Genomic DNA, 17,972 nt, shown 5'->3' on the forward strand with positions numbered 1-17,972 from the left:
TGTTTTTTTATTTCTTTCATAATAAGATGGTTAGATTTTGTAAAATTAATTACTGGTTTTTCCTTTTAAATGATTATGGAGTACAATATTTTTTTAAAAATAAAATGTAAAACTATAATAAAGTGGGATCAGATACTAAGCATGAATGCTGAAAAATATGAAATTTAATTATTTTATTTTATATAATTAAATTTTATTATTATTATAATCATATAAATTAATTTTAATTAAAAATTATTATTATTATTATAATAATGGAAATTAATTTTAAGGAGCTTCGCGGATCTCCTCCGAACTACAATTAAGTTTAGCTAAAAGAATTTGGGATTGGATTTGTTCTCCATAGGTATAATTTATGCTTCTGCCTTTTTATTTACCTTTTGTCTACTTAGTAATTTTATATTTATATTCTTAATATTATAAATATTTTTATATTTATGTAAAGTTTATTTAACAAGTTTATATTTTATTTTTTTATATTTATATAAAGTTTATGTAAAGGGTTTATATTTTATTTTTGTGTTATTAAATATTTTTACGTAATTGACATTATATTTTTATTGTAACACGTTAATATTATATTCTAATATAGTAATTAATATTTAAAAATTAAAATGATTTGTATCATATATTTTATTTTGATATAATAATTAAACCTAATAGACGGGTTTGAATTATGTATTTTTCTTATATTTTATATTACATAATAAGAATATATTAATAAACAAACAACTAAATTATTATTGAAAAATTAAAAATTATTATTATAAAAAACATATTTTATTTTTCGTACACTCAAAAAATAATAATAATTTTATTTTGGATTGTATAATTATAAAATAATTATTTTAATAATATTTTATTTTTTTTTTAAAAATAATAAAGATAAAATTGTCGGTATATTACACTTTTAACTGTTAATTATAATTAAACTATAATTATTTTTTAAGTGGCCAAAATAAATATAAATTTAAGTTAGCCTGAGGGAACAGTAAATACAAAAATTTTGTATAAAGACAGCATAAACAAATGAACATATTTTTACATCAATTAACATTTAAAATTTGATAGACCAAATCCACATACACCGGTCTAGGTCTAGTCTATCGAATATAATTTAACCGAAACTACTATCAAATGTAGCTTAACAAAACCTACGAAAATATATGCATGATCAATATATATATATATATATATATGCTTAGATACTCTTGAAACAGTTATTTGTCATTTTCTTGCAAATCATGTACACATAAACAATTCAAAATTCATTATATATATAGATAAAGTACTATTAATTAAATTTCACGTGTCGTATTAAGTAGTTTACGAATTGATAATCAAACCGGAACATAAATCTTAAGCAAGTATGAATTGAAAAAAAACATTCCATATAATTTGTCCGTCTATTTATTGTTTGTGTCCAAGTATACGACAGAACCTTACTTATATATTTTATATTTGTTTTTATTAATTTAGAATGAAATAGAAACATACATATGTGTAAAGAATATAATACATGTATGTTGTTGTCATATCGTAAATCAAAGGTGTGAATTCTTTTGGCATTTGCAATCTTTACTAATTCAGTCGTCTCAAATATCTTCGATATGATAAATTCTAATAACTTTTACGCTATAAGTTCATGCATGAATCTAAACCTACAAAATATAATATATGTATGTTGTTGTCATATCGTAAATCAAAGATTTAAATTATTTTGGCATTTGCAATATTTACTGTTGGCCCCGAAAAACGATTAACTCACGCACAACAACAACAAACTTAAAAGTCAACACAGAAAAATTCATCAGTACAGACTGGTTGTTCGTTGGACGATTGATCTGCGAATGCATGTACCGGTGACGAAGAGCAATAGAAACATAACGAAATAATAACCCAGTTCAGTTGCACCAGCCTACATCTGGGGGGTTCCAACCCAGGCGAAACTCACTACTGAAACCATTGAAGCACATGATATGTTGATACAATCGAGCTACACACTCAAGAAATCTATCTACCCATTTTTTGATGATTTTTCGTACTCAACCTATCCCCCAAAACCCCTCACCTTCAATGTTTTATTCTTCTCACTCCATTCTATCGTAGAAACTCCATAATGTTCCCTTAACAATCTGATTTGCTCAACTACCAAATTGGTTACAACAAACTTAGATTCCTTGCTTCAATGATGCTTCATCAATCTGTTACACGTCTCGATTTTGGGTCTACCATCACCACAAACAGGCTTTTGGAGAAATAACAATGTGAGTCTTAATAAACTTTGGGCTCAGGTAGCAAAGGCCCAATCTCCTGCTGCAGCCCATTCAATGTCCAGACAACCTGCAAATATCAACCAAAATCAAATAGAAAAAATAACTAGCAACATTTAGTAATTCAGTGGTCTTAAATATCTTCGATCCGATAAATTCTAATAACTTTTACGCTATAAGATCATGCATGAATCTAAACCTACAAAATATTAAATGATGTGAAATATATCATAAAATAATAAAATATAGTTTTCTAACTAGATACACAAATTGTGTTCGATGTGTTGTCATTGATATACAATTTTGTAAAATGATGTGTGTAGACAGCTAGATCTATTAAAAAATATTAACATTTTGCTAATGCTATAGGATGATATGATAATATTTAACGTGATAATATTTTGTTGGAAACATAAATATATAATTTTATAGAACACTACATCCAATAAAGTCGTGCATTTGTTTATCATTATTTTCTACTTATTTCCATTTATAATAGTCAATCTTCTTTAAGAATTACATATACTTGCTACCAAACTTACTATTGTAAAATACATAATTAGTTTTATATTAGATTGTATATGAATATTAAGAATAGAAAGATAGTATAATGAAAAAACTATGATATTACTTTTTTATCTAAAAGTATAAGATCGTGTGTATGTGTCCATTTTTATACACACGTGAACTATATGGGCAACTATCCCAAAAACATCCGCATGCATTTTAAATAAATGTAAATATCATTTATGAAGATCAAATATTTAATATATATTAAAAATAACATATACCAATTAACTGATTGTCCATATCTATATATGATCTCATATACTTCAATGAGACGATGTTCGCAAAGTGATTTGGTAATCTATCATTTTCATTCCTTATTTGCCCAATCATCGTATCTTGGTGCAGCAGTAATTGAAATGGATGAAGCACTACATTGTATATTCTACCAGTGATAATTACATTCCTATGTTGATAACGTATATATTTCCTTCATTGAAATTTGGAAGTATAGAATGTATGTCCGATTGGTGTACCACGCTTTGAATTATATATCACTGAAAAATATATAAATTAATGTCAACTTATTATGATAATATAAAAGTTCTATAAATAGTATGTAATATTTAACTTAAAATGTCAAACGCGGCTAAATTGAATACTTACTCTATGTAAATGAACAATTGTTTCAAAATTCTAGTTTTTTTATTTTGTATTCTACTTGTTTACTAATTTAATCAATTTTGCTTTAATGGTTATATTTTGGCTTTACGGAGCCGAAGTTGCAAGGGTTGAAGACTCTTGTCTATATCACCTATAAATTTACACGTTGATAGTAGACATATGACAATAATATTATATATATAATTATATGCTAGCACATTGTACTAATGAATAATTATAAAATAATAATATACAACCAATTTAATTAAAAAGAGAATAAATAATCATTTGAAATATAATTTTGTGAAATTGTAGTATAAAATAATTTTTACATTTTTATAACAGAATGTACTTCAAGATATACTATAATTTTTGTGGTATTTTCTGGAGTGTCACTTGTATTATGAATGAGAATCTTCAACCATTCTGGATGTGTAACCATGGATCGTGCAACATTGACCGTTCTATAGCAAAATATAAGATCCGAAAGTACAATTAGAATTTTTCAAATGTTTGACCTTGACTTTTTTTTCATAGTCATTGCAAATGCCAGCTTCACTGGAAATTGTCTTCTTTTCATCTGAATAAATGTTTAGCTTGCACTTTGTGAAAATACGATAGGTGATAGTAGCGTGGTTCTCCTACATGTGAACCAATTCACGCTGATAAAATCTTGTTGCCTAATCTGGTTATTATAAGTCAAATTCCATTGCAAAGACCTAATGATTGATTGATATTTCAAAGAAGATCACCGGCTCGCCTTCTTTCATATTTAAACAATGACATGAAATTTGGAAATATTTATAATATTCAATAATTCCATAGGATGTAGATTCTCATTTGTATGATTTGGCTCGCCAGGAATTATGATATCGGCAATGTAGTATTTTCGTTGTTCACCTGGCAACATAGATAACATCATAGAGTTGATTCGATCTACATCTCTATTCTTTGGTGCTAAGATTGCTTTTTCTTTAGGTAAGTAACTTATGTGTATCGTTTTTTAAGCTCTGGATATGTCACTTATTAAAGACTGTATATTATTTGTATTTCTATCTATAAATATCTTAAAGGAATCTTAATCCAATCGGATTTAGTATCATCGTCAAAATGCAAGAACTTTGTTTTTCCTCTCCAACTTTATTTATCCATTATGCAAAACTGCGAAGCTCTCAGAGTGACTGCCTTGTACCTTCAATAACTTTAACCTTATATTTTTTCTTAAATGTATTATTTTCCATTTGTTCCAAAGAGGAGAATTTGGCAAGGATATGACAACAATCGCCTCACGTATTTTTGTAGCTACGACAAATAGTATTTTCCTAAAATCACCGCCTAAGATGCATAACTTGCCACCAAAAGGTTTATCACAGGCATGATTCAATGAAATTTTTAGTATCTTGCAATGTCCTTTTTGCCCCTACAAAAGCATGACGATGTGTTTCGAAATTCTCAACAAAGTTTTTTAATTAGCTTTTCCATATTTGAATTCAAACTAATAGAGCAATGTGACACTTCATGTAACTCAAATGGTATCTTAAAACATGAGTGTGTTGTCCGAACCCCTGGTAGCAATAAATCTTCTATTCCAAAAGAAGCTACTGAAAGAACGTTCTTGCGCTCAAACGAGAATTTTGCGATTAATATTTTTCACTAATATGTTTTTCATGTTCCTTCACCACCATTGATGAAAAAAAAATCCACCACAATTCTTTTCATGGACACTCATTATGGCATTATATATGTGTCATTGATCACTATTCATTCCATTGAATAATGAATGAAATGCCCTATATTCTTCTTGTTCATTATAGTCGAGTTCTTCACGTATCAGTTTGTTTTAGGGGACCACATATGATTCATTTGTTGACAATGACATCAGAGAAAATTCTTTAAGAGTTTTATTGTTTTTCATTAGTATCATCTTAATTTAAAATAAACACCAATTTTTTGAATTGCTTAAGAGAAAGTAACGTTAGTCCGCAATCACTCGTACATTTTTAGTGTTTTTTCCATAGATGAATATGATTTATAAGTTCAAAAAATCATTAGCGTAGTTGCAAATATATTGTGCAATGTTGATTATGAAGCCAAATCATAAATTCAGTTAATGCCTTATGATACTCATTGTCGTAATCAAGTAAGTCAAACACTACACATGCCTCTTTGAATGCTGCATATGTATTTCCATTAAAGCTATGAATGTCTTCATAGTTTTCAGCTCCACGGATTATGTAGAGTGATTGAAGAGTTTTGGAGAGATTTAAAATATCTTTTAAGATACAAAAACATAATATATATAATAAAAATAGTGTCATGCATGTTCGTGTAGTAACTCAAAAAAATTCGTCACAATAAAAATCTTTTTAACTGGTGAGTGTCCAGGTCGAACTCAAGGAATATGCGAATATCCTATATTTAATTAGAAAAAGTGCAATGAGTTAATGCAATCAAAGAAACTGAAAAGATAAATTGCAGAAATTAAATCTAACTAAAAAATGATAAAATATACGTATCTCAAAAAGGATGAAGCGAGGTGTTTGTGTCTAACTTTTGCGTTCCTTAATGGCTAGATTTCCATGGATGAAATGAGCGGGATGACGATTGCGTGATAGCGAAAATATATGTATAATTGCGGGGCGGCTCGAAGGAATGAACATGATCATATTTGCTCGCTTAAGCCGATTCTCGACTCAGTTGGTACTCGACCTTAGGGGATTTACAACGAGGCTTCAGCGACACCCGACGAAGAACATTATAAGCAAGAAACTCTATTGTCACTAGAAATTTCTATGACTCAATAGACCACCGCCTATGCCCCATTAACTATTCTTTCAACCGTTCTGCTAGTGACTCTACTCCTTTGATACCTCTCTTTAATCGGAATCGAATTCAGAACAACAACTAAGCAGGTCGACAAGGCTCCCACGTACTTAGCTACGTTGAACTATCCGAAATCTGTTTGTGACACGAAACAGGGCTGAAATAGTCGATTCTTCAATCGCCCTTCCGCAACCTTGTTGAAATCCAACTTGAACAATTCAAATCGAACATGGAATTTTTGGGTGAAGGTGAGGTGGAGAAATATGATAGAAATTTTACTAGCTAAAATAATATGCAAGAATTAAAAGAAAATGAGGAGAAAATCAGTTTCATCGCGATACACAACCGAAAATCTCGTATTATTAAACTAGATAAAAATATGGGAGAAAAGAAATAGAGAAAATGTAGTGTATGAAATGTATATTATTGTGTATATATAGTGTATATGGGTGTTATTAGAGGAGATATTTATTAGGGGGAAAGCTTCTAGAGGTTTCGCGATTACAACCGCCCATAAATAACTACTTTTAAAAAATAACTACTAATTACCTCTAAAAATAATCATAAGTAACTACCTCTAAAAATAGCAACTAATATAATTACTAATAAGTTACAAAAAACTACCTATTTTCTAGAAGGTTCTAGAATAAATATGACACAAGAATAGCCAAAAATTGGCTAAGTGATGATGCAAGAATTAAATATGACAGTTGGGAGAGTGCAAGAATAAATGCAGGAGTTGAGGGAGATTAGGCGGATTTAATGCAGGTGGCTAGAGTAAATGCACTGTTGACCCAGCAGAGATTTAACGCAGGTTGTTTTCCGCATAGCCGCCATCGCTCACTTTCATGCAGATATTTCCGCTCCACTCATATTTCCGTCTAGCCACCGCTCACTTTCCGCACCAGCTGCCGCTCACTTTCCTCACGGCTACCGCTTGAATTCCGCGTAGCCGTTGACTTTTGTTGACTTCGCGCTAGTGACTTTTTTTCGCTTTTTAAAGCAAATTTTGAACTCCCGAACCAGTTTTTAAACATTATTTCACCTGTACAATAAACACCTTATAAATATTTATTTAAATAAATAATAACTAAAATTAATTTAGCCAAAATTAAATACTTAAATAACACATAAATAATGCTTAAAATATAATTCAAGAAACACATCAATTAATTTAAATTATACACCAAAATAATTATAAATTACACTTAAAAACTAATAAATTAATATTATACACACAAAATGAAATAAATACAATTATTAGAGTAAATTAATATAAATAATACCAAAATTCGACATAAATAAATAAATAATTAAATAAATATAAGCTATAAAATATGACAAAATAAAGAGTTTTTATAAAACAACATTTATAAATAATACTTCTCCCCTGAATTTGGATGTGCATATGGCCACCTCTCTATACTTTTCTCACGTTTTCCTCTAGTTCATTTTTTGTTACTTTGTTGCTATACCCTTTCATTGATGAAGCCAATATATGTTAGTCTTTTTGCATCGCCATTTTCTTTGGTAACCTCAAACCATTTTGTTAGCATAGTATCTCGAATTCCACCAAATTGAGTATATTTGGCAAGGTATTTCTATTGTTGAATGTGATTAAGTGTTGATTCAGAAGGTGATATTGCATTTGCTCAGTCGGTGAATAGTATTTCTGCAACTCAAATTCATATATTCTCCAGCAAGCTTCTATTGAAAACACATAACGGCAATCAAGATATTGTTTAACTCATCCATTGGTCTTCTTTTTCATTCCACTTTTTTTTATCCTCCTTGGTACTTTGTTCTAACACAATGGTTGCACAATCTGGCCATTTCCACATATACTTATACATACATTTTATTAATTTTTTTGATGCGCAGTTCTACACATTTATATGAAAATTATACATCACAAGAAGGTCACAGTTGTATAGAAAAATCCAACGATAATCTATCTGCACACCATTTATCCAAATTGTATTTAATGGATCACATCTATCATCAATAGTGGTATGTGAGAAAAAACTTTTTGAATAATGTTTGCTGCATTTTCCATCAATCATACATGAAGAGTTTAGATTGTAAATTCTGCAAGGATCATGGATCGTATTATTTGTTACTGTATCATATGCTAGTCGATCCATATTCTTATTTGGTATCTCAACACATATGTAGCTATCTATATCTTCAGTGTTGATTGTATTGAATTTATTTTCAAGATTTAATGTCATATGTGTATGGAGTAACCTAGTTTTTTAAATTCAATAACTTGAACATCTGCGACATATACCAGATGTTATAACCAATATTCATATTTTATTTGTATATATTTTTTAAATGAAATTTCAAATATAACGGACCTGCAATGGTCTTCCCAAAGAACATCTCATCTTTAAATAATTGTACAATTTATTTCAATTTCATCCGAAGTATTCTTGCTATAATATCAGGACAGTCTTCGGATCTTTAATTTGATTGTTGTTTCTCAATTGCAACATAACAATCTATAGTAAATTAATTGAACAAGCATCCTCCCTACAACACAGTTGTACCTTTTGATATTCTATGTTGAAAACAATATGTCGAAAATTCTTGCATGGTAACTTGTTTCGCAATTGAAGTGCACGGAATCCCTATTCTCCATCCGTATGTTCCATATGGAAAAAGTAATGGAAACTACAGTGTATAAGAAGGATGAGTTTCTCTTATACGCTTTAAGTATCCATCATTTTTGCAAACGATGATATCTCGACTTCAGATATTTTCACTGGTTTTTTCAACAATTAAAGCGACAATTCCATTTGTTGTGGGTATTTTATATTTTCGATCTCACTGGTCATGCCAAATACGCAGACTTATACTTTCATTGTGATTTCATGCATCTCTTGCAGAACGTAAAATTTGAACATACAGCTTCAAAGTATCCAACATCAACTTTAAATATACAACCATTGAGTATATTTGTGGACTGAAATTTTTCTTTCCAAAGATATTCACTCGATTTCTTATTTCATTTTTTGCGTCACAAGTATATAACTGCACAAACTTAGAAGTATCACTAGTACTCCTCGCCCATCTTAAACTGGCTTTCTATCTTACCACCAACATAAGTAAAACTGAAAATCAAGTTCAAGGATCTAATGTTTTCCATGAACAAACTATCTTCAAGCAAACTGTGCAAATGAGGTGAATGTAATAGTAAGGGTAAATGTACCTTTTCACTTTGACAAGACAAACTGAAGTTTGGAAATTCTTTTCGAATGTTCACAACTTTCTCTTCGAACAACATAAATGCACCACAATGATGGCATATAGTATTCCATTCACTAAGTAACGATAGTCTAACTACAAGGTGTCTTAAGAAATTTGGTATAACTGCAATATTTATCATTTAAACATATGAATAAAGACACGTTTCATTAAATTTTGTGCATCATATAAATATTAAGTGTGGATCAAGGTATTTTCATTTTTTAAAATAAAATTCATATGGTCCCACTATATTCCAATTCTTAATAGTGTTTTTTCTTACTTATATTATACTTGCTATCTAGCATGTTTCATTACACGACAGTTTTCTATGAATTATATGTTTTCGGTTAAATATGAATTTCATTATATTGTAATTTCAACAATTTATTTTTTTATATTTATTAGTAATGGCAAGGGATTCGAGTAGACCCGAGATTCGACCCGAACTCAATCCCAAATAAATGGATTGAGTTCAACTATTCGGGTATTGAATCAGATATGAGTTGGGTACAGTGTGTTCTAATTGGGTCCGGGTCGGATCTAGGATCTACGGGTGGACTCGACCCGGAACCGAAAGCAATAAATATATTAATAATATACCATTTATATTTATGAAAAAAATTAATAATATAATAATATTAAAAATATTATTTTGAGTTTAATTTACTTATTTTATTATACCATAAAAAGAAGTATGGTCTCCCACCATTCTAAAATGATCATTAATTATTATATTATACAAATATAACTATTTTTATAGATAAATTAACACATTATACATATATTTTTTATTTAATATATTACATTAAATTTTATTTTTCATTTAAATCTTACACTAATTCTTTTTTATATCACATATATAATTATTTTTATTTAAATTTTATTATTTTCAAAATATAGAAAATAACAAAACAAACTGCATAAAAATAACAAAACAAATATAAAAAATAATTATATTTATTATTATAGAGAGTAAACTGATTTTTTTTTTTTTATTATGTAACTGGACTTTTTTATTATTTTATTCCCGTAACTGGAGTCTGTCGCAAACTAGTCCCGTAAATGAAATTTTTTTGCAATTTTAGTCCTTCGGCACCGGAGATGCCTACGTGACATCCGCGTGGCTCGCCAGCGGACACATGTATGGCAGATCAGCGACACCTGGGGGATACGTAATAGCTGGTAATTTTGTATACCTTTAGAAGAAGAATATGGTAATGCTGAACAAGAAGTACATGAGTTAATTCGTCATTAATTGATCTTATTCTTTGTTGTTGGACAAACATTGAATTCTTTACAAAATATATAATACTGGGTACACTATTTTTTTAGTCTCGTATTTGACTCCCTTTATCGTTTTAGGACTTTAAATAGATTCTGTCTTAAAATAGTCCGGTAAGTAAAAATTTTTCGCTAAAATGGTCCTCCGGTGCTGGACTCGCCACACTGGTCCGCTGTTGCTGACGTGGCGCTAATGCAGTTGACATGTCATCTCCACGTAAATGCCACATCAGCGACGCATGGAATATTTTTTAATTTTTTATTTTACAAAATGTCTTGGTACACAATTTTTTTAGTCTCATATATGACCTTTTTTATCATTTTTAGGACTTTAAATTGACTGTCTCAAAATAGTTCTGCAAGTAAAATTTTTTCGCTAAAATGGTCCTCCGATGTAGCATCTATGTAGCGATGACACGTCAGCCGTGTCAGCAAACGGCGGGCCAGTGTGACGAGTCCGGCACCGAAAGACCATTTTAGCGAAATTTTTTTAACTTACGGGACTATTTTCAAATATAATTTATTAAAATTCTAAAATAATAAAAGGGTTAAATACTAGACTAAAAAAAATAGTTTACCCTTTAATATTTATTTTCAATGTTTACAATTTTATTTTAGCTCAACATCTTTGTTTCTATTATACTTTCTTTGTATAACTCTCGTCTTCGTTCTAGCCTACAATTTTGTGTAAAGCTCGTGCTGTATCCATCTAAAAAACATAATAAACTATGAAAAAAAATTTATAATTAACATAAATTATATAATATATATATATACACACGACACCAAAGAAACAAATCCACCCTATTAATGTGTTCTTTTTCCAACAAATAAAAAAATAGTATAATATATATAATAAAAATTAAAACTGTATTAAATAAATTTTGAATAATTTCTTTATTAGAAAATTAACAAAGTAAGATATATTATTTGCAGCTAACAAAGTTACTTATAAATTTGTTCAATGCAGTAGTAAAGGTCTCCTAATACATAGCCGAAAAAGCAAATTTAAGATAGGATAGTTAGAATAGGTGATCATAAGTAGCTATCAGCAAGCGTTCTTTACTAATTTGTTATTAACTTGTTTATTTTACTGATTTAATTATTCATTGAATTAGTACATTCTTTGGAAGAATGAAATATATATAAACATTCATAAATCTTTCTACAATGTAATGAACATTAAAATGTATGAAAATGCTATCCAATTTTTTAGAAGAGTTTCTACGTTGCGATGAATATTACTAACCGAGGAGAGCATCAGAATGTCATTAAACAAATCTCTACACATATTCGAGCGATAAGCTTAGCCGATTTGTTTGAGGGTTTGGATTTTGAGTTGAGATTCGAATAGTAAAAAATTTGAATTTGAATAGTTGTATGATGTGATATAAATAGATGTTGATGTGATGTTTTGAATGTAAAATTGATTTTAGTATAATATAAAAAATGAAAAATAGGTGTTTGATTTGATGTTTTTGGGCGGAAAAAATGGGATGAATAGTGGATTGAAAATCCAATCCTCCAAACACACACCCATAACTCGAAACAGAGACAACAAACTTTATCAAATAAGCAAGAATAAAAACTCACAAGCTGGAATAGCTCAGTTGGTTAGAGCGTGTGGCTGTTAACCACAAGGTCGGAGGTTCAAGCCCTCCTTCTAGCGAAAATTAAAAATTATTTTTTTTTTTTTAAAATTTTTTATAATATTATTCTTAATAAAAAAATCAATTTATTTAATTTAAAATACTTTCGGCGTCCCAAAAAAAAAAATATTGCAGCTTTCGTTTCGTTTGGGCAGAAACCGAAGCTCTCATAAACCCATTGAAAGCGAAGTTGAATATCAATACCTAATCCAAATCCAAAGCAAACTATTGCAACGATTGAAATGGAATACCATAAATCAAAACAAATAAATCCGACAATTTGTATATGTTATATATATATATATATTTTCAAAATAATCACCAAAAAATAAATAATTATTAACCGGAACATATGGAACTTGACCGGCACCCGTAAACCATCGACACCAAATATTTGTAGGAGATCGACACCTCAAATAAGAAAAAGAAAAATAAAAATACTACAGATGTTAATCCCAAATGCGATAATGAAGCACTTAAATGACCAATTGTTTTTGTTTACCCAATACGCATTTTCGATAGCGACTGCGAATTCCCACTTAAAAAAAAAATAAAAAATAAAATAAAATAAAATAAAGGGGAGAGCTGGTGATCTCTTTCCGGGAGAGAGTGTGCACGGAAAGACTGAAGGATAAATTATTATTATAATATCAATTTTTATAGGATGTAGGACTCACAAAATGATTTTAGAAAGAAAAAAAAATAAGAGAAAAAATCTGCGTACATTCACGGTAAATATAAATAGTTCTTAAAATAATTTAACATTTAATAAAAATAATTATTTTTTAATATTATTTATATAATTTTTAATATTTTATATATAAAATATATTTTAAACCTAAATTTTAATTATACATACCCATTATATTTAATATTATCTTGTATCTTATCTTTATTTTTAGTTTTTAATAATTAATGTATTATTTAAAAAAATAATTATTGTCAATATATAATAATATTGTAATTCTCAAAAATCAAGATAAAAAATTAATACTCCCTTCATTCCATATCTATATATCTACTTGTTCTTTTCACAAAGTTTTAAAAATATTAGTATTATATTGGGATAAAATAGAAATAAAGGTAAAATGACTAAATTAACCCTATTAGTATTATATAATATAAATGTCATTATATTTGTGCAATATATTGTAAATTGAAAGGATATTTGTAATGTTAGGTAGATGGTACAATTACTAAAAAAATGAAATGAATACTTTGCTATGAGACGGACCTAAATGAAAAAATTAATAGATTGTTAAGGGACGGAGGGAATATTTAATAATAAAATACATTCCTAGTCCAATTTTTTTTTATTGTCTATTGAATTTATACATAATTTATTTATAGTAAATTATTTTTTATTTATAATTTTATTATTTTTACTTTAGAAAAAAAATTAATATTTTACTACTTTTTTACTTATCACATTATTTTTATTGAGAATTCTTTAATAATTTTTTTTAATATTTCTATTTTATTTTTTATTTTATTTTTATATTAAAATATTATTATTTTTTAGCATTTATGTCTAAACAAAATGACACAAGTAATCGAATGAATAAAGTATTATTTTTTATATTATTAATACCATTTTTAAAATTTCATATAAAAAATATTTCAAATAAAAATATTAAATAAAGACATCCATTATATTTAATATTATCTGGTAGCTTATCTTGATTTTAGTTTTCAAGATTTAATTTATTATTTAAAAATACTACCATTGCCCTGTATGTCTATTTTATAGTAATGGGAAGCTATTTTTAATTTTTGTTTTACTTTTTTTAATCGGTAATTGGAAGCTATTTTTTGAATTTACATATGCTCCTCCCTTCTCAATTGTTGTGCTCCTGTTATTATTTTTGTATGTCCAATATCTTATATTGTTTTCTATTTTTGACAAAAATAAAAATAAAAATCCTTGAAACATACTCATTCCTTCCGTTTCAATACAACTGTCCTGTTTATCATTTTTATTCATCATAAAATAATAGTCTCGTTTCCATAAATAATCATATCACTATAAAACTATTTTTACTTTTTCATTATTATTACACAATTGCCACTACTTTTTACACTAATACACTCACAAGAGCAAAAACATTTTTTACCAGTACTTTTTACCCACTACCGATATAATATCAATATTCCTTAAAGTCAGTGTCCAATACAACCCAGACTATAGTTTTGGGGCAGAGGGAGTATTTTAAAGAGCAAAAATTATTTTTGGTACTATTAAATATCATAATTATCAATTTTGGTCTCATTCAAAATTTTATATCAATTTTGGTCCAATTCAAATGAAAATCTATGAATTTTAGTCCCAAAATGGTTGATTGAGACTTAACACGACCATATTGGCTTGAACACGCCAGCCAACACGGCTGTGTTGGCGTGTTGATTACCCTACACTTCTAAACACGGTCGTGTTGCTGTCCGTGTTCTGAACACAGCCACGTTCCTGCCCATGTTCTTAACACAACCATGTTCACGACCCTGTTCTCAACACAACCATGTTTTAGGCCATGTTCACGATCATGTTTTCAATATAATATCATATTTATTATTATTTTTACTTCTTGATTAAAATTCTTTGATATATATATATATTTATAATTCAACAAAGATATTTATACAATTATTTCATAATATATAAAATAATCAATTTATAATATTTTTAACAAATAATTGCAAAAAAATATAAAAATAATATATTAATATATATTTTCAATAATCATCATTATATATATTTTTAAAAGTTTATAGTAAAAATTTTAAAATATTATTTTGATATTCAAAATATCAAAATAAAAATATATGTTAATGTTATAGATACATTTTTACTCATAATGCATATAATGTCCTATATTTCTATAGATAAATTATAAAATATAATTAATGTTATAGATACATTTTTACTCATTTGGCATGTTATTGATTGGTGCAAAGGAATTGAGTAATTCACTCCCATGTCATAGTTTCAATTAAAGAATTATGAAAATATTTGATTTAAGGTTGCATGTCAAGAAAAGTGATGAATTACGAAGATTGTGACGTAATTGTAGGAATGATTATTGAGATAGAGTGATTAAATGCGCGATTGAGGAATCGATCATCTATAAAAAGGAGCAAGACATTGGACTAAATCATTACAATTCACATTCACTTTTCATTGTCTAATGGGAGGATTGAGAATGACGTTTTGAGAGGAAACACCGCCGGAAGATCATAATTATAATTATTTATTGCTTTATTCATTTAGCATGAGTACCTAATTTTCTTTATTATAATCCAAATGTTAAATTTAGATTTCAAAGAGATTAACTTCTAGCCCAAGGAGTGAATAAGAAATCGAATTAAAGATTCAATCATTGATTTTAAATAATTTTGTTATTTAATTAATAAATTGGTTATAGACATTAGATACACTCATAACGCCCAATTTTTTCTTACTTTATTGGCGGCAATGGTACGACCGATTAACCAGATCCCTAATCAAAGAAATAATCTAGGTACGATAATAAATTAATTTCCCCAATTGAAAATAGCACGAGAAAAACTCAATTCAAATATTCAATCAATTATAAAAATATCAAATTATTTGATCATGCAATTCCTAGGCTAAGCTTATCAACCTATTTACCACTTTATCAAACAAGTGCACGATTACGAATGCAAATGTTCGATTGGCATACAATTGCTAAACCAATCTAAAATTCAGACGCAATAAAAAATTTAAATAAAACAATTGTAGACATGATTCACAGAAATTGCACAGGTATGCCGATGCCCTTTTATTCTTACCCGAAACTAATAAATGTTTATTGTCTTCGATTATGCAGTCACCGGAATCGGAATTAAAGCCGCAACCAAATCACTTGAGATATTCTCATTTAGGAGAGGGTGATATACTAAAAGTGATCATTTCATCTACAATGATGAAAGCTAAGAAGAACGAGTTGAAGATCGATATAAAGTATTAAATGTGGGATGACCTATTAGTTGGAGAAGAAGTTTGCGTGGATGGCTCTCGAGGGACCTTCATCCTAAATTCTCAATTAACAGTGTCTAATCAAAGATGTTAAATATTAATTCACTAATAAGACAACATCTAAGGGTTTGTTCTTTTGAAGAATTTTACCAAAATTCTACTATTCATTCAAAATTTTTCCCAAAAAAACATCAAATCAAACACCTATTTTTTATTTTTTATATTATACTAAAAATCAATTTTACATTTAAAACATCACATCAACACTTATTTATATCAAATCATACAACTATTCAAATTCAAAACTTTTACTATTCAAATCCCAACTCAAAATCCAAACCCCCAAACAAACACACCATTAGTAAAAGAAAGATCTCTTCATCGTCAACCACCTAATATCTGGTTGCTAGCTAAATGAAGAACATGCATTATTATTATTATTATTATTATTATGGGTTTTAGTTGTGATTATTAAACTTTTTTAAAAGAAAAAGTCTTTTACAGATGTATTAGATTTCTTTGTGGACTAAAATCTCTCAAATGCATGTAGATGCTCTAGGGAGTATTATTTTGAGATTTTAGAAAATTAATTTTGATTAAATATTTAATATATTTTTAAAATTGAATTTTTGTGAGTGTCGGATAGTAAAATTAAGTAAAACTCTTTCCATGTTGAATGGATAAAATATATCATACCAATTATTTTCATATCTAAGGTTGTTACACTATTTTCCAACTTATCGACCAATTTTTTATTTTTTTTGTAAAAGGGCTATTTATAGGCCTAATCCTGTATCCCTATAAATTATTTTCTATGTTAAATGATATCGTTTGCATTTTGTATCATTATGTTTACATTAAAAATATTTTTAAGTTTGTATAATTTATTCTACAAATATTATTGTATTATTTGTATTATAAGAGATTAATAGAGATATTTTTATATACATATATATTTTTTATTTATACTACGTATTAGTATAATAATTAATATTCAAAAATCAATATACAAAAAAAATTCATGATACTCTTCTTATAAGATAGAAGTAGTATTGTTTTATCCCAAATAATTTTGGGGTAATATTTACTTAATACTACTCACCTGTAATTATGTGTCGAAATCAAATATTGCACATTATTTGGAATGGAGGAAGTAATACTCTTTCCGTTCGGTCTAAAATACCCATTTAGTAAAGTGTTTAAAATCGTTTTGAGATATATATACATATATATATTATTGATGTAAATGTTAAAAGTATTTACTATTATTATGTGATTATTTTTATTATTAAAATTGATAGTTGTAGACGAGACAATATGATAAAAAATATATATGATAAAAAATTAATATTAAAGTAGGTAACTAAAAAATATATTTTGGAGTTAATAAAAATATAATAAAATAAGTATGTAAAATAGTAGTATTAATTTTTATTTAAAAAAAACAAAGAAACTATATTGTATATATTTGTTTAGTATTTTAGTTTGAGATATTTTATTTTGTGAAGTACTCCCTCCGTCATGCAAATT

General features: G+C 27.7%; 1 non-coding gene across 1 annotated transcript; it reads left to right on the plus strand.

Moving 5' to 3' along the window:
* The first annotated feature begins 12,394 nt into the window (after nt 1-12,394).
* Nucleotides 12,395-12,468, plus strand: TRNAN-GUU (transfer RNA asparagine (anticodon GUU)). Its single transcript has one exon. It is a non-coding gene; the product is annotated as a tRNA-Asn (tRNA).
* Nucleotides 12,469-17,972: the final 5,504 nt, after the last annotated feature.

Source organism: Andrographis paniculata, unplaced genomic scaffold (genome assembly GCF_009805555.1).
Source record: "Andrographis paniculata isolate CXL003 unplaced genomic scaffold, ASM980555v1 Contig11END, whole genome shotgun sequence".
Classification (NCBI taxonomy): Eukaryota; Viridiplantae; Streptophyta; class Magnoliopsida; order Lamiales; family Acanthaceae; genus Andrographis; species Andrographis paniculata.